This window comes from Heterocephalus glaber, unplaced genomic scaffold, assembly GCF_053883595.1.
Source record: "Heterocephalus glaber isolate CG9 unplaced genomic scaffold, H.glaber_assembly_v1.0 deba00001600, whole genome shotgun sequence".
Taxonomy (NCBI): domain Eukaryota; kingdom Metazoa; phylum Chordata; class Mammalia; order Rodentia; family Bathyergidae; genus Heterocephalus; species Heterocephalus glaber.
The window spans coordinates 36,859,377-36,876,007 of record NW_028258372.1 but is presented as its reverse complement, the minus strand read 5'-3'; the positions used below and the strand labels follow the sequence as shown (position 1 = coordinate 36,876,007).

Below are 16,631 nucleotides of genomic sequence, written 5' to 3'. Positions count from 1 at the left end.
GCGGCAGGGAGAGTCGCTGTTATTGCTACTTCTAAAGAATGCTAGTGACTGAGGGATTGATTTGGACTGGGGTCTTAGTTTGTCTCCTTGGAGTTCTCATTTAGTCATTCCATTTTAGATCATGGAGCAGCCTGTTGGGCCCCATGGAAAGCTCTAGGAGGAAAACACATGAAACGGAGCTGGACCATGGAAGTCCGAAGTCAGCACTGAACCTAGAATGAGTTCCTCGATCCTAAATGTAGGAGTGATGCTATGGTGAGACACTGCATTCAGCCATGCATTCATTAATACTGTCCGAGTGCTTGCGAGTACACTGGGGCTGTGTGGCAGGGTTGGGAGACAAGTTCCCTGGAATCTGTGACTTCCCATCTCTCTGTGCCTCAGTGGCCTTCATGCTACCACCGCAGTCCCCAGTCCAAGTTGCCACCTTCTACAGCCTAGACATCTGCAGCTACCTCCCCATTGGTCTATTGGCTTCTGTGCTCAGCCCTTTCTCCTCATAGAGGGATCTGAGAACAAATCCCAAAGCAACCAAACAAAATCCTCAAATGCCATCATCCCCTTGATCAAAGATTTCAAATGACTTTTCATCACACTCAGTTCAAATTCCTCAAACCTTACAATACCGCCCCCCCCCCCATCTACCTTTCCATTCTTGTCTCCTTACTCTCCTCTTTCCAGTCTTCTTGGCTTTCTTGCTCATTTCTTCCTCCGGGCCTTTGCACTGGCTCTGCTGAGAATGTTCTTTCCTGTGATAGCCAGTTGATGTTTTTCTTTGCTGTATCCCCTGTGAGATTATAATTCTCTCTAAAGTAAAGGCCCCAGACTAGTAACCTCTGTCCTTCACAGCATACCATTTAAAAGCTATCCAGTAAGACACTTGATAATGCAAATAGGCAAAAATAGAGAGGACATGACATACTGGGAAAAACCCCTGCCCAAAGTTCTCTGGAACAGGTAACACAAAAGAGCCAAATCAGCATATCCCATTTGATGTGGTTCTCTTGCTGCTCAGAGAGCTGCAAATATTTTACGCTTGTGCAAGCAGATCCTCTAAAAGAAGTAATTTTCTCTTTAGGAGAGTAGCAGTACACAGGCTCAGCAGTAAATTCACTGTATTTTTTTTACAAGAAAATGAAAAGTGAAATCATATGAAAAGTAGTAATCGTACACTGGCAGCGCCAGTCTCCTGTACATTAATGGGATGGGGCCATAATTTGACCATAATTTCTCTCTCTTTCTGTCTCTGGCAGTCTCAACTAGGGAAATGCTTAGTGGCAGGTCTACATAGCATGAAGTAAAGCAGTGGTAGTAGAGGCAGATTTTGACAGCATGCAGCCTTTGTTTCGTATATGTCTTCTGTTATTTACGTAACAGGAGGCTTTGCATTTGTAAAAATAATGGAGACAATATTATGGGACTATGAAGACAGCAACCATGATGGCTTGGGTCCAATGAGTCACCAACCTCATCTTCAGTGGAGACTGGTGGGAGAGGAAGGCAACGGTTCAGTCTATTTTCCTCCAACGTTGCTCTCTTTTCCCAGATGCTTTCCCTTACTGGCATTCATTCGGTTTAGAGTTTTGTAGTTGCTCCTGATCACTTGAAAATTATTTATGATTGTCCTCAGTGTATTTTTCCTTTAAAACATAAGTCCTCACACATGAATCTACAAGTAATATATGTTAATTCTAGGTAATTTGGAAATATACAAAATAAAGAAAAAAAGGCAGGCATGGTGGTGCATGCCTATAATCCCAGCACTCAGGAAGCTGAAGCAGAATCATGAGTTTGAAGCCAGCCTGAGCTATATAGTTATACTTGTCTTTAAAAATAAACAAGCAAGCAAACAAACATGCAAACACCTGACAAAGAAGAAATAGAAGAAAATAAGAACAAAAAAGTAGACTCACCCTTAGTTCTTGCACCCGGAGAAAAGTCTTAGCAATTTCTGTTTTCCTAGATTGAAACACTAACATTTTATTACTTATTTTTCCATGATTATGAAAGCAATGCCTCTGTCCAGGTGCTTTAGGAAATGTGGTCTCACAAAAGACTACCCTACTGGAAGCTCACCGGACATCCAGGCTGTAGCCCACTCTGGCACCGGCCAGCCATAAGCCTATTACAGTCATGTGCCGTGTAATGCATTTTTGGTTAACAACAGACAGCATAGACAAAGGCCATCTCATAGGACCCTAGTGATGATGCCTAGTGATGTTGTGTCTGTCTTAGTTTGCATACATACACTCGGTGATGTTCGCACAACAGTGCTATTCTCAGAACTTGTCCCTCTTGTTCAGAAAAACACAACTATTTTCCATATACCCTGATGTTTTACAAAAAGTAAAGAAAAAGTAAGATCAATACCTACCCTGACCACCTCTTGGGCAAATTACTGTGAAATTAAAAGGAGGTGGTAAATGGGAAAGAATAATCCTGTTATTTATACTCTGTGGCTGGTCCACACACCTTCCAGATCTGTTAGTGTAGCACCCCTCCAGCTTGGGTTAGGCGTCCCCCCCATGAGCTCCGTCCCTGGCAGGTGGGTTCATTGGTGCTCAGTTTGCTTCTCTGGCTAAGCTGGTGGTCAGGGCTGGCTGGTCCTTGCTTCCTGTCCCAGCACCTGGCACAGTTCCTGGCAATAAGTGGCTCGACACACGGCTGAATGAGTGGCTGCTGCTACTGAGTCGCTGCAGGAAATGATGCAGTGGTTACCTGTTTGCTTTTTATGGCAAAAACAAAGCTGGGGAATTAAATAGCAGAAGAAATAAAACTCAGAAGGCTCCAGGTGCTTGAGGCACATTCTGCTTCTTGGCCCCAGACTTATCAGATTCTACCACAGAACTGCAATACTAAGTATTCATTGCTATAGATTTTGTGCCCAAGGGGAAATCTGTTAAAACTTTTTATCTGCAACTTTTCCCCACAGACCAACTCTGTGATGGCAGAGGTAACAAGGCAGGAAGTATGCCAAGCCCTGTATTCCATTCCAGCCCTGCCACCCACTGGCTTTGTGTCACCGGGCAAAATCCACTGCTCTGGAGCTCTGCTACCTATCTGCAGAAGTCAGTGGGGCTGTCTTTAATACCCTCTGATTCATATTTTTCTGAAACCCCAAAATGTGTGAAGCCAGCAATATAGACTTAGGCAACCTCCCTGAGATGTCTCAGCGTAGGCAGCAACAACCTTTGTGTCACAATGTCTGGCAAGAATGAAGAGGTTAAAAATGTAAAACAGCAGTACTTGTGCATGGCTTAAGTGTTGACGGTCTGTATGTGGGTGCAGGGTTAAGCCAAGGCGGGGTTGTAGAGCTGAGCAAGCATTTGTACCATTATCATCATAAACAGAATCAAAGGGACTGGGGATATAGCTCAGTGGCAGCATGCTTACTTGGCATGCACAAGGCCTTCGGTTCAATCCCCAGCCCCTGCCCCCAATCATAGAAAGTGTGCATTGACCAGGGGAAGCTATTGACCAAATCACAGGTAAATTTTCATTTAATACTTTTGGTAATTTTCTTTTTTTTTTCTCACTGCAAAAATAGTCTTTATTTGATTTTTGTCACCTGTCTATGAAAGAGTGGTTCCCATCAGCACTATGTAAGAGCCTTGCAAATACATCTCAAAAACAGTAGCAAGATTTCTTTGAAAATGAAAGGCAGGAAAGAAAGTTTGTGGTGGGAAGTGTATAATACAAGCTTGGTTAAGTGTAAGTGAGTTCTTACCAAGAAATAAAAATGGAGCCATTCTTCCATCAAAGCAGCAATAAGGACACATTAGTTGGTTCATTCTCAAGCTATTTGTTCTTACCAGAGAACCCGGTGAGCCCTTTTCTCCAGCACATCTAACCACCCTGGCAAGAGTTACCAAGCTGGCTTCTAAATCTGTCCTCCAAGAAGGCTCCTTGTTAGGAGCCTTAAGCCTGGTTTGCAGAAAGGGAGAGCCACGTGACAGGTTTAGCCGCCATAGGAACAGGGAAGGAGACCTCCATGGCAGTGGCTGGGCAACTGGTCCAGCCCAGTCCTCTTGGGTTTTTCTCCTGCCTTAGCTCTGAGATCTGCTAGCCTGTGGTCATTAGGAGTGGATATTCCAAGGCACTGCAGTCATCTGAGAGGAAGACCAAGTCGTGCCTGGAGGAGTTCATGATAGCATAGAGCTTCTGCCCTTTGTCCTTCAGGGCATCCGCTTGGGCCACTTTCCAGGACGACAACAAGGCTGTGAAGTTGTGCAGCCTGGTCAGCACGCAGTAACTGCAGATGTCCAGGTACAGATGGGGCACGGACTGCACACAGGCCTCTGGTGGCTCTGAAGTCCGCAGGAGCTGGAGGTCCTGGGAGTAGCAAGGCCGGGGGTGAGAGCCTTGCTTGCAGAGGCCAGCGAGGAGCGAGGAGCAGCAGGAAGAGCAGGGCCAGCCTGTGGGAGTGCCATGGTGCGGGCACTTTTGGTAATTTTCTCATAGCACAGAATATTTTTCATTGCAACCCGTGATGGACTGACTATTACTGACACCATCTCCTATAGTTTTTCCTACCTCAAACATATTCCCTATTAAAATTATAAAATTATTCACATGCACATTGTGTTATGCTATGGCTAATCTCTTAGCTTTATATCAGTTTAACGAATCTAATGAAGTACCTAATAATTTAGCTATTACATAATATTGTATGTAATGTGTACCTAGTGTTATTATATTAGAAGCTTTCTGCCATATATTCCAACTTTATCTTATAGCATTAATAATCCTCCATTCTAAAATTAGGAATGTACTTATTGAAGTGTATAAAAGCTGTTGTAAGAAAAGGAACAAATTATTCAAGCTCTGGATTGGTAGAAAAAATAGTTTTAGGGACCAGGGATTTAGCTCAGTGATGCCGCCATCTGCCCCGCAAGCGCAAGGACCCAAGTTCAATCCCTGGTACCAAAAAAGAAAAGAAAAGAAAAGAAAAAAGTAGTTTTATTTTCTTTAATAAAATATTTTTCATGAAAAAAAGTTTGTTCATTGTACTTGCTATGAAATGAATTTGTCAGTTATTGCTGATAATGTTCTTACTGTATACCCTGTGTTTATTGAGTATCTTCCTTAACCTAGTGGAGTGTGTTTCAGATCAAGGGACTGGTTATTTAATAATCAAAATGATGGTCAACTTTTTTCCTACTGTAGATTCCTTAAAAGTCAGTGGATATTATGAGATTAGTGGTGTCTATAATGTGTGCAAACTCTCCATCATTACTCCACAAACTTTGGGAAAATAAATGTTCCAATCAAGAAACGAATATGCTGTAGACTACTAATGTCATTGCAGTGTAAAAGAAAATTAAGCCTATTCCCTTATAACAGTGTTTAAAATTTATATAGAAATAGGCCATGTCCTTTGTTTGCTGAGAACAATAGAACAACCCTCTGGGTGAGGATGATTTATCTCTTGCTAAACCGCCATAACTGTTTATGACAGCAAAAGACAGGTATCATTAACCTTAGTGTTGACAATCTGGAATTCATGGGAATGAGTTAGAAAAACGGTAGACGGGTCCCACCCCCAGTTGTGGACAGCAGATGAATCCTGTGAACCGTCACTCCCAATTCCTTGCATTCCCAGCAAGTGTCCCCTTGAATTTTCAGAGGTGGTCTGGTTTTATGTCCTTTCTGTCTGAAGTTGGAGAGAAAATTGTTTTGAGGAAAAATGGATCTATATTACAATCAAAGTACTTTCCAAGGCCCTAGAATCAAGTTTATTTGTAAATCCATAATTTACTGAACCGTTTCACCTTCCTTGTAAGTGATTCATGTATAAATTAGTGATGGATTCCTGATTAATTTATTTTTGCTGCTGTTCTTGGATTTTAAAAGCTCACATTTCTCAAGATTGCCCTCTTCGTAAATACCACCAATAAATTTCAGCATAGAACGAAGGCTTCAGCTTCCTTCTCCTTTTCGGAATGACATAATCAGACATTCTAAAGCAAACAAGAGTCCGGTGACCCCAGCAATGCACTGGGTTAACGCCTCCCAATAAGAAACAAAGAGTCACCAGAGGACATGCTTTGCAGCTTTGCTTTGTCTTTGGTGTACATGACAACATAGGTGTGAGGTTTAATTTGCACTTTTAAATCTTCCTCTGTTTTTATCTCCTCACGAGCTTATTGCTGTCCTACATTAGATCTACTTAAAATCCATTGAGAGTATTGATTTTCTTTTTCTTGAGAAAACTCAACCCAGTGACGTGGTCTCTTTCCTCTTACAAAGCCCATTAGAGAAAACCAGAATTGTGTCAATGTGAAAGAGAATGTTTCCTAATGTAGGCGACACATCGCTGTGGTCCTGTGTTCCTCCTGTTGTTCAAATCTCATGAACTGATTTTGTCAAGCTTGTGTTCAACTCCCTGTTTGTACGCTGCCCTGTTTAGTACCCTGAAATTACCAAGAAAGGACTCCTGGAAATGTAACTATCTTATGGATATTTTGAATTTCATTAGGGTAATTTTTTAAACATAATTTCTGATGACTGTGAGATTGGAGTTCAGGAACGAATGATTTAACTGAAATGTTTTAGTAAAACTTGGCAGATAAATCAAACACCCCGAATTCCCTGAATAGCTGTTATCATTTTGACATCTTATTTTAAAGAAATTGCTGAAAATTTGACAAAACTAATGTGGATGGTAATAATTGAACTTGACAATATCTATATGGGGGGAAGAGGTGAAATCACTATATTTAGAAACCAATGCTCTATCCCACTGCAACTACATATTCAGGTTAAATGTGTGCACATCCTGGTAGCTGGAACATCTGTTTCTAGCTTGTTGTTCCTCTTGGCTGCTTTTCAATTGGATTTTCTCGAGCAGGTCCCAAGCTTGTCACTGCAGCCAGGGTCTGTTAACCATCACCACTGGTCCTACATTAAGTAGGAGGTTCAGGGCTAAGCTAATAACTCGCCTGCCTTTCTGACTGATCACAGCAATGCTCTTGGGGGCCACTTATCATGTGGGCTCCTTTGGGAGGATGCTCTTCTTTGTCTGTAGCTCTGGGTGGAATTGGTTTCGTTTCCCTCATTCCCAGAATTACGTGTGAAAAGACAGAGCTCACTGTTGCTTCTGTGGAGGGCTCATGTCTGCCCTGATAGGAAGTCAAAGGAACCTTGTCTCAAATGCGGAACTCACTGTGTCCTTTCTGCAGGGACTCTTCTTCTTTTTTTTTTGTACAGGGGAATCGAACTCAGGACCTTGCACTTGCGAGGCAGGTGATGGAACCACTGAGCTGAATGCCCAGCCCACTGCAGGGATTCTTTTTTTTTTTTGGTACCGGGGATCGAACTGGGGTCCTTGTGCTTGCGCAGCAGGCGGCGAAACCACTGAGCTAAATCCCTGGCACGGGATTCTTAAGCATGATATGTGGTAATTCTCTTTTCTTCTTCTTCTACTCTGAAAAACAAAAGGCTTATTGCCTGTAGTTTACAGGAAGCTAGGCAATTTTGAGAATGAAATGGAGTAATTTAGTGTTCTGCATTGTGGTTTGATTTGGCATAAAATCACAAGTGGGGAATATTTTCTGTCCATGGCACAGTAGTGTGTGGTCCACTTCTCAGGGGGTGGGGCTGGAAAGATCTAGGTGGTTGGAAAGATGCTTATAAAGACTTTTACACAATTCAGTGGCTTCCCTTTTTAAGGGTTCCAGGGTAACTCTATAAAAGGGGGTGCCCAAATTCAAGGGCAGACAAAAAACATTTAGAAAGTTTGCTAATTGACAAGGAGGATGTGGTAGATCCCTTTATGATTTCTCTTTTCAAGATGGCTTCTGAGACAGCAAAGAAAGTTGGGTTCAGTACAGGCCCATCCTGGGGTTGACGTTGTCCTATTGTGACTCCCTCAGTTGATAAGCTTTGATAGAATCGGGCTCCATCTGCCAAACCTCACGGTGACTTGAAACTTGGAAACTATTCCTTTACATTCTTTCCCTAGGGCAGACATTTATAGGCAATGCTCTCTTTTGGCAAACTTTGCCCTGGTCCATCATGTGGATGTACTGTAAGGTGAAAGACAGATATTGGATCAGTAGCCACAGAAGAAATATCCCTGGAGCAATCAGGTGTGGTTATTGAAGCACAGGTAATAAGACCAACATGCAGCGATATTCTGATACGTGTGAGGTTCCTCTTACATAGAGATGGTAGTGGTAGAAGGGAAATAGTTACCCAGGTTTCTGACTATGCAAGTCATGAGTAAAGCTAGCACTAAGTCTTAACTTCATGTGATCAGAACAGATTTGTTTTTTCTGATTTTATCTCTCCTTTTCTTACTAGTTTTTTAAGCACTTCTGAAAAAGAATTCAACTTTGAGGAAATGTAGTCACTAAAATCTGCCATTAGTTTTGTTTTTAAAGCAATGAATTATATCGTTACAGTTTTTTTGAGCTTTAAGGAGAAAATAAATTGATGACAGAATCAATGAATCATTCTAGAATTGAGGGGTGAGACTGCTTTTGCTTTTGACTTTGCAAGCAAGGGAATGAGGAAAGCAAAAACTACTGATAGGGAAGATTATGTAGAAGATGCTGGCTAATATTTACTGAGCACTTACTAGGTGGCCAGCCTGGCACTAAGCACTTTATCCGTGTCACTTCCCTGAATTCTCACAAGAATCCCACCAAGTCTCTGATGTCTTATGCTTGCCAAGCCAAAACACTACAGCTGTAAAAACTCATCTGTGCAGCCTGCTTAAACTTCTGTTTGAGAAAAATCTGAGTTCTCCCCCCCGCTTTATCCTCTATTTATTTCATCCTCCTATAAAGTGAAGGAAACTTACAGTTGAATATAGGGGAAACCTGAGAAAAACACTGACGGGAGATGCCCGAAGCTGAAAAGCACCTACAGCTGCATTTTCAGCCTCAGGTCTGCAGAAGAAATGAGACTCTGGGGCCTGGGGGGAAGGTAGCAGAGAGTGACTATGGAAACAGAAAATTGAAATGGGCAACAAATGTGGTCTTGAAATGAGCAATTTCAAGATGATAATCATCATTGTTCTTATAGTATCTAGTGATATCACTCTAACTGATCTTTCATTTTCTGTATTACAGTGACTTTTCCGCTTTCATTTTAGGACAGAGCCAATGATGTGCAATAACAATGAAAGAGTTCCCCTAAGACAATAACATGCAGACACTACCACTAAGTCCAGACTATTTCCAAGCACCGTAGTGGAGGAGGAAATACATAGTCTAAGCTGGCAGTCTTAATTCAGACATCTTATTTCACCTTTAAGAATATTGTTTAAATGATTTCATATATGAAATACATTATCTCATTGACAATATAATAGTAACCACACACTTTCTGTTTTTATTGTCATTTTCCATTTTCAGAGTGTGTTTTACTTTGACATATGAGGTAGGTCTTTTCAAGCATCAGGTTGGGTTTCCTATTCTATTTCTTTTCCTCCTTAGCATGATATCCTAACAATAGCATTTGCTATGATCTTAATTATGATTAAAAAGCAAATTTTGTTTTTTGCTTTGCATGTGTGTGTGTATGGTGCTAGGGCTCAAACCCCAGTCCTCACTCTTATGAGGCAAATGCTCTACACTGAGCCACACCCCATCCCACACTAAGATTTTTAATGGCTGTATAATATTTAACCAACAGGTGGTCCCAAGTTACCAGATTCTAGTATTTTACCAGCAAACTTGTTTGTCTATGCAAACATTGCAATAGGTAGAGTTTCCTCTATGTTATGGTCCCAAAGTCACTCAGTTTAAATGGTACATACAATTGCAGGATCCAAAGTCTCCCTTTTCAATAATAGAGGAACTAAAATTTCCACTGGAGTCAATTTCCTCATCTGACCATGTCTTACAGATATATGGGGTGAGTTTGGCTTATTTAGAAATGGTAAGGTGATAACCATAAAGAAAATGTAACATGGAAAAAGCACCACTTCGTATCTTCTGTTCAATAGAGACACATTTTCTAGAATAAAAAAATTTCTCTCTTCATAGGTACCTGTACATGTACCTACATCTCTGTCAGTATGGACATCTCTGTCTCTATATAAATTGTTTGTGACTGTATCTTAGGAAGGTGGATCGGATAAGGAGGGTGGCAAAACAGAGAGGGTGTATTAATAGGTCTGTAATGGCATAAAATTTATTCTAGGGGTGAGGTAAAACTGAATGGTTCATAAATAGCAAATTCATTATATTTTTAATACTCAGGTTATATTAACACCATATAACATCTTTATGGTGCCATTAGTACCATTTAAATCCCTGACTCAACATGAAAAACAAACATTTCCAAATCTGGGCCATGAAATGATTAGCCAAATAAAATGTTTTAATAAATATTATTGGATTAGAGCATGGTTGGTTGAGTCATAGACTGTCTTATAGATGTTTTATGTCATCTGCTACACTGCATTTTTAAATGTTAACAAATTAATTTATTTTAAAGGCCACATGAAGGTAAAGAGACCCTGATTTTGCTGGGGATCAGGCAACAGGACAATACATCATGTGGCCATTTCTCTTTGCGTCACGCCAGTGGCAGAAGAGACGTTAAGACATAAAATATGGTATGGTCTGTTAAATATTCATTTATAATTTGCATTCATAACTAAATTATGTGTTGGGCTAATCCTTAATCTCCAAAACATATACAGTGTCATAAAGTTCTCAGAATGCATAATAAATATTTCATAATTTAGTGCTACTTTAAGTGTTGGCTAGAAAGCACACAAATGTTTGTCAGTAATGATACTTAATTATTCCAGGGAGACTTGATCTGCATTGGTATTGAGTTCAATAATTCATTCAGGGCTTCAGGTCACTGAGAGAAATATCAATTTGGGGACACTATCTCTTCCATGATTAATGATGAGTCAGCTACTTGCTCCTCGTGGTTAACACTGTCATTCATTGGCTAAAAACATTTCCGCACAGAGCGGTGTCTTGGAGTGGCTTATTTGTTTAGTGGTTGCAGTGAGTACAATAATAATCTTCATGTTTAGTCTGGAAGCTTGAGAGTCAAAATTCTCTGAGATTTGGTCCTTTGAATAGATTATCGCAGAATACAGTAAATTCCAGGCTAAGAATTTCACATGCTCCAATAGTCAAGTATTTGATTAAGCTCCATAGTTGTGATATTCAATTTGCATTTGGTAAACTGAAAAAGTACAGCCATCATGAGAAAGCTGGCTGTGGCAGAGTGGTGATTTGTATTATAGTAGCCTGGTAGCTGCCCAATGAACCATGTAAAAACAGTTCATTAAAATGTTTATGTGCTTGGCTGGTTAATGCAAAGAAAGCTTTATTGCAGCCTTATAAAACCTTGGTAACTTCAAGTTGGAGTCAGATCAATGCATTGTAATAACTCCGGCATATGCTTTATCTCCCCTGGAGTGCAAAAAAGAACCAAAATAACTTCCTTTTCTCCTCCTTGTTTCTATGACCATGTATTTTAGGGCTTTTAAAGCTAACCTAGACTTTCTTCCTGATAGCTCTTTTTAAACCAATTAAAATATTCCAAGTTCAGTTATAGGTAATTTGTAATACTTTTGCATAAAGCCATTGAGTATTTGTAGTAAAATCTAGTCAATGAATACGTAATTACTACATTTTGTTTGGAAGTTAAACTCATGGAATCTCAAAAAATAGTCAGTATCAAACTAGAAGGTAGACATGCCAATGTATTTACCAGCTAGTATCACCCACTCACTTCAGTAATTATGGGATGCATAGAACTGTTTTAAGTCCACGAGGCCATGACTAGAGGCCATGACTAGAAACCTATGACTATGCAAGCCTGGAAAAGTCCCTTATGCTGACATTTAGAAAATATGTTTTAAAAATCAGTCTGTAGCAAGAAATAGTATTTTTTAAAAAAGGTTTACTTAAACAAAGTACCCGTTTTTAACAGAAAATTGATCTATGTGGGCATTTACTTTCACAGAGTACACACAGTAAGACATTCACGTGGAAAGTCATATTTGCAGCTCATCCATCCTGTCTTCCAACACAAATGGATTATGCGTTAGTTTAATATGCTAGAAGTGCCTCAGAAGCAAGCATAGGAAGAACATGTGCTTTTAGAGTGAAACCAAAGGTACTGAAGTCATGGCATAGGGTAACAGCAAGAAAGAGAAGGGTCTATGTTTTCTCTACTTCCATTGCTTCACACTCCTCTCTTTATTGGAACGAGTGAACGTGTAGGGGCCACACAGTACACCACTGTTACCATCAAAATGCAGCAATTTAAATAGCTGCTCCTTGCACACATCAGACTGTCTCAGGATATTCTTGCTGTTCTGTGTATCAGCCAAGGCTTGGCATTTGAAAATTATATCTTAGTGTGCTTGTGAACATGAAAATCCCACCCTCCTTACCTTCTGTAAAGTTAGAGGTTGGATGGCTGCCCCACCTGGCCTTTGGGGTCTAGTTTTTTTTTTCCCTGCTTCTTAGGACTGTCCAATCTAAAGGAGAGGTTCTTTTGGGATTTGGCATTACATCAGATAGATAAATTTGACTCTAATATACCATACACATTCAGAAAGTAGTAGTAATAAGTTGAAGCCAACACCTGGTATGATGCTTAGACATGATAGAAATATATTAAATATTTGTTGAATGAATGAATGAATGAATAAAAGTCAAAGAAGTAGTCTTAAAAGTCTGCTTTGAAATCCAGTGGCTGGGTCCTCTTATATGGGAATGTGAAGCTAGAGGACAGGAAGGGAAAGGAGAAACCCATGAAATAAAAGAAGCCAAATATTAACCTGCTTGGAGCTTTAGCTTTCATAGTCTCTATGTGTAACAGAATATCATTTAACATGTCTAATTAGCACACTGTTGGGTTGTGGATTTAAAGTAGACTTTAGGTTATGGAGCTGGGTCTTAAGCCAAAGCAATTCATGGCCACTTAGTTGAGAATCTCATTTATCATTTTAGATTGTATAGCCCAATACCTTTCATAGGAGGTTTCGAGGGGACACACAGCTGCACGGCCTCTGGTGTCTGCTCCGCGGTGTATGAGCAAGGACCCACACACTACACGGACACTGTTCTTGGGTAACTGTTGGTTTCTGATGAACCTCAAAACATTGAAATGAACCAATTTTTGTTTGTTTTGCTTTAATTTAATTTTAAAATCTTTTTTATTCAGACATATTAATTATATACATTCACAGGGCAAAATGTGATGTTTCAATTCATGGACACATTGTGTAGTAGCCAGATCAAGGTCATTTACATGTCTATGAGCACCAGAATGACGCACGCATGTGTGTGTGTGTGTGGGGCAGAGGCACTACGGATATGTGAGGGAAGTGGGAGAGGCAGCAGTGTAAGTGTCCAGAGGGGCAGAAAGGTCCAAGATTTGAACCTCACCACACCTATGACCATGGCTCTTCAATTCCTAGTATGAAAAGAAGGCTCCCTGAGAAGTTTCATTATGCTTCCTCATTTCTTGAAGCTTCAAAAAGGCTGAGGAAGGTGGAGAGAGGAAGGCTTGCTAACCATGAGGGTCTCCTCCAGCCCTCTTAGGTTTAATTGCGAGCGTAAATGACCCTTAGATCTGCAGCATATCAACTTGATGTGTATAATTGATAGCCAAACATTTTTTACAGCCTGTTAAATGGTAAGGCCACAATGAAATGTATATAATGTTGATTAAAGTGATTTTTGTACAAAAGGGTCAGAGACATTAACAAGTTAAAAGAAAGTGTGAGCTCTGTTCTTATTCCGCTAACCTTTGTTCCCCTTTTCTCATAATTGACACCACATGTTTACCAAGTCTATTTTGGTCAAATTTAAGGCTGTTAGTATTCAATGTATTTAGAAGTGCTCTGGAGATTAAGGTACTCACAGAGTGCTCAGAAAGGTAGGTTTCAGATATTATTGTAGCACATGGTAAAAGAGAGAGATTGAAAATAAACCTCTCCAGTGTGCCTTGTATTAAATTGTCTGCTCATAAAGGCAGACTAAAGTAACAGTAACTCTGAAAAGGATTAAACTGGACATCTAAATGATAATTACTGGGTAATTTTGTTTTGGTTATAATTTGTGGTGTTATTTTTATAACTGACATGAGACATAATATATTTTTCAGGGTTCTGCAATAGCTGAGCAACAAACGGAATCTGTCAGAAAGCATTTGTAGGAACAATTATTGAAGAAAGCTGTGAGGCTGTTGAAATGCTGCACAGACTAAATTTTTTTTAGGGTTATACATCAGTAGAATACTTTCCTAAAAATGTAATGACTATGGACATGTGGCATGTAGCAAGCCCTCTGCCTGGACTTTCAAATTTCTCTTATTTTCATTAATGCAAAACCAGGTAGGGATCCCCTGGGGGACCTTTTCCACATCCGGTGTCCTATCAGCAGCCATTACTGAGCCTCTGAGGCCATGAGCCCTGGATATCTTAACTTCTCATTCTCCAGGCCTGGCCTTCCCTCTCCCTTCTCCTCACTCTCTCCTGCACTGTCTGGACTTTGGGTCTCTCCGTGGCTTCAGGGACACTGCAGGGGCTTTAGTTCTGATCCTTAGCTGCCAGAACTCAGATCTGAATGCACTGACCTCTGCCTGAGCCATGAACTGGGCCCGACGATGACTGGACCACCCAAACTCCCCGCAGGCACCAGATGGCAGCTGTGCTCGGCACTTCCCATGCGGCATAATTTTGTGGAATTTACCTCTCCCCTCATCTGGCTCTGATTATATGAGGACTTGTAATTTTAGTTATGTGCGTGCATGCCTTATCTCTCTGCCAGACTGTAAGCTCCTGGACCATAGGCGCTGGACTCCGTGCCTTGTGTCTTCCTTCCTTTCTGGGGTTGTCATGGTGCCCTGCGCACGTGAGGAAATTCAGGAGATGCCTGTCGAGTGAGTTAGAGACCCTGAAGCTAGAAACATGGAATATCCTAAAGATAATCTCATCATTAATGCCCAGAGATTGGCCACATCCCTGGCTAAGTCTGCAGCTATTCAAAGTTCTTTCTCCAGTTTCTCCTTTGCATGGATATGAAATTAAGATGATATATATTTTAAAATTTCCATGATATCCTGTTTTCAGAGATTTGAAATCAAATTGCTGCACCGTCCTCCTCTTAGTGGGAAATAGCTCTTATGCCCCATTGTGGCAGCACATAGCTGCAGGAGTTATAATGATCTTTGAACTTACATCTCCTGATAACACATTTTATTAACTGGTTGGAGACCAGAAATGAGACTTGTGGTTCAAACTAGAATGACTCCAGCGATTCCAACCTCCAGCACAGAAACTGTGCTTTATAGCAGCAGAATTTTATTTGAGGAGTGATTGAGGAGTGATACTCATCATTTAATTTCTTTTTTTCCCTTAAATCATAGGAAAAGAGGAAGCCATTGAGCCTTGAGCACTGAAAGACATTCAACTTTATAAATAGTAGACACGAGTTCCATTTTGTTTGCTCAATGGTAATGTGAGGAAGCTTGACTAAAAGGTAAATAATCAGCTTTCTTTATGAATGCTCCAACTTTTTCAATTTTCCTTCCTATTTCTCACCACCCAGAGATATAAAATAATAAAATCGGTTATTGAAATACTTAAAATACATAGGAAAAAAAGTCAGAGCCTTTTCACTTAGATTGTTTTCCAGAAAAAGAACTCTTTTTTTTTCTCCAAATTATACTTGTCCTTAATATCTGTTCAGTTCTTGATATCACATTTCAATTGAGATAAAAAATATTTTCCAATTCAGAATTTCATCAGTTCAGACAAGCTATTTCTAATATAAGTTATAAGAGCAAAAATTCAAGAATATTGAAGTTAGAAACATGTTTGTGTCTTTTTTTTTCCATGACTAACCCATGTCTATTCTCTATGAAATTGATGTCAAAAAAGTATTATATATTTTCAGTGGGAAATAGAAGGCTGCCCTCTACTATCCTTGTCAGGACGTCGTATCCCTTTAATCATACTTTTCATTTCAGTACATTGAAATTTCCGTTACCAAGGACAACATCATAAATAAAACTGTTTGTGAAATTTTACCTGCAGCTTCCTAACTTTGTGCATTAAGCATGAGACTAGCAGAGAGGTGGTCAAATGTGAAAATTTATAATCATTTATTACGTACGGCTGAAGCAAGAAGGGAATAAAAGCGTGAAGGCATACATCTATAAACGGAAGCCGAAAAGCTTAAATGAAAAGTAAAGTGAATTTCTGTGTCTTGTCATAAAGTAATGAGAAGCTAGAGCTTTTATTCATAGCATCCCAAGATGCATTTACTCTCAATCTGGCTTCAGCAGTAAACGCTTCCCTGATGTATTGCTTTGGACTTACAAAGAAATATTTGTGCTCTACATAATAGTATAGTTAGGAGAATTACTGCATGGTTGAGAAGATTCTATAAAGGTTTATAGCTGGTGGTGTTACTGTAATTTAATCACAATGTAGCTAATGTAGTACTTTAATATCACAGGTTACTTTTTTATTTACCATTTATTAGGAAGTGACAGTCGATCATCTCTACATCGTAAACAAGTCAGGGAGGGATTCTGTAGGAACCCTAAAATTCCAGACAGATGCACTGTGGTGGTTTTACACTACACAGTCCCTGTAATGAGCTCACCATCAAATTACTATTTAGATCTGT

General features: G+C 40.0%; 1 pseudogene; it reads right to left on the bottom strand.

Moving 5' to 3' along the window:
* Positions 1–4,062: 4,062 nt before the first annotated feature.
* Positions 4,063–14,670, bottom strand: LOC101704756 (cytokine-like protein 1 pseudogene; annotated as a pseudogene).
* Positions 14,671–16,631: the final 1,961 nt, after the last annotated feature.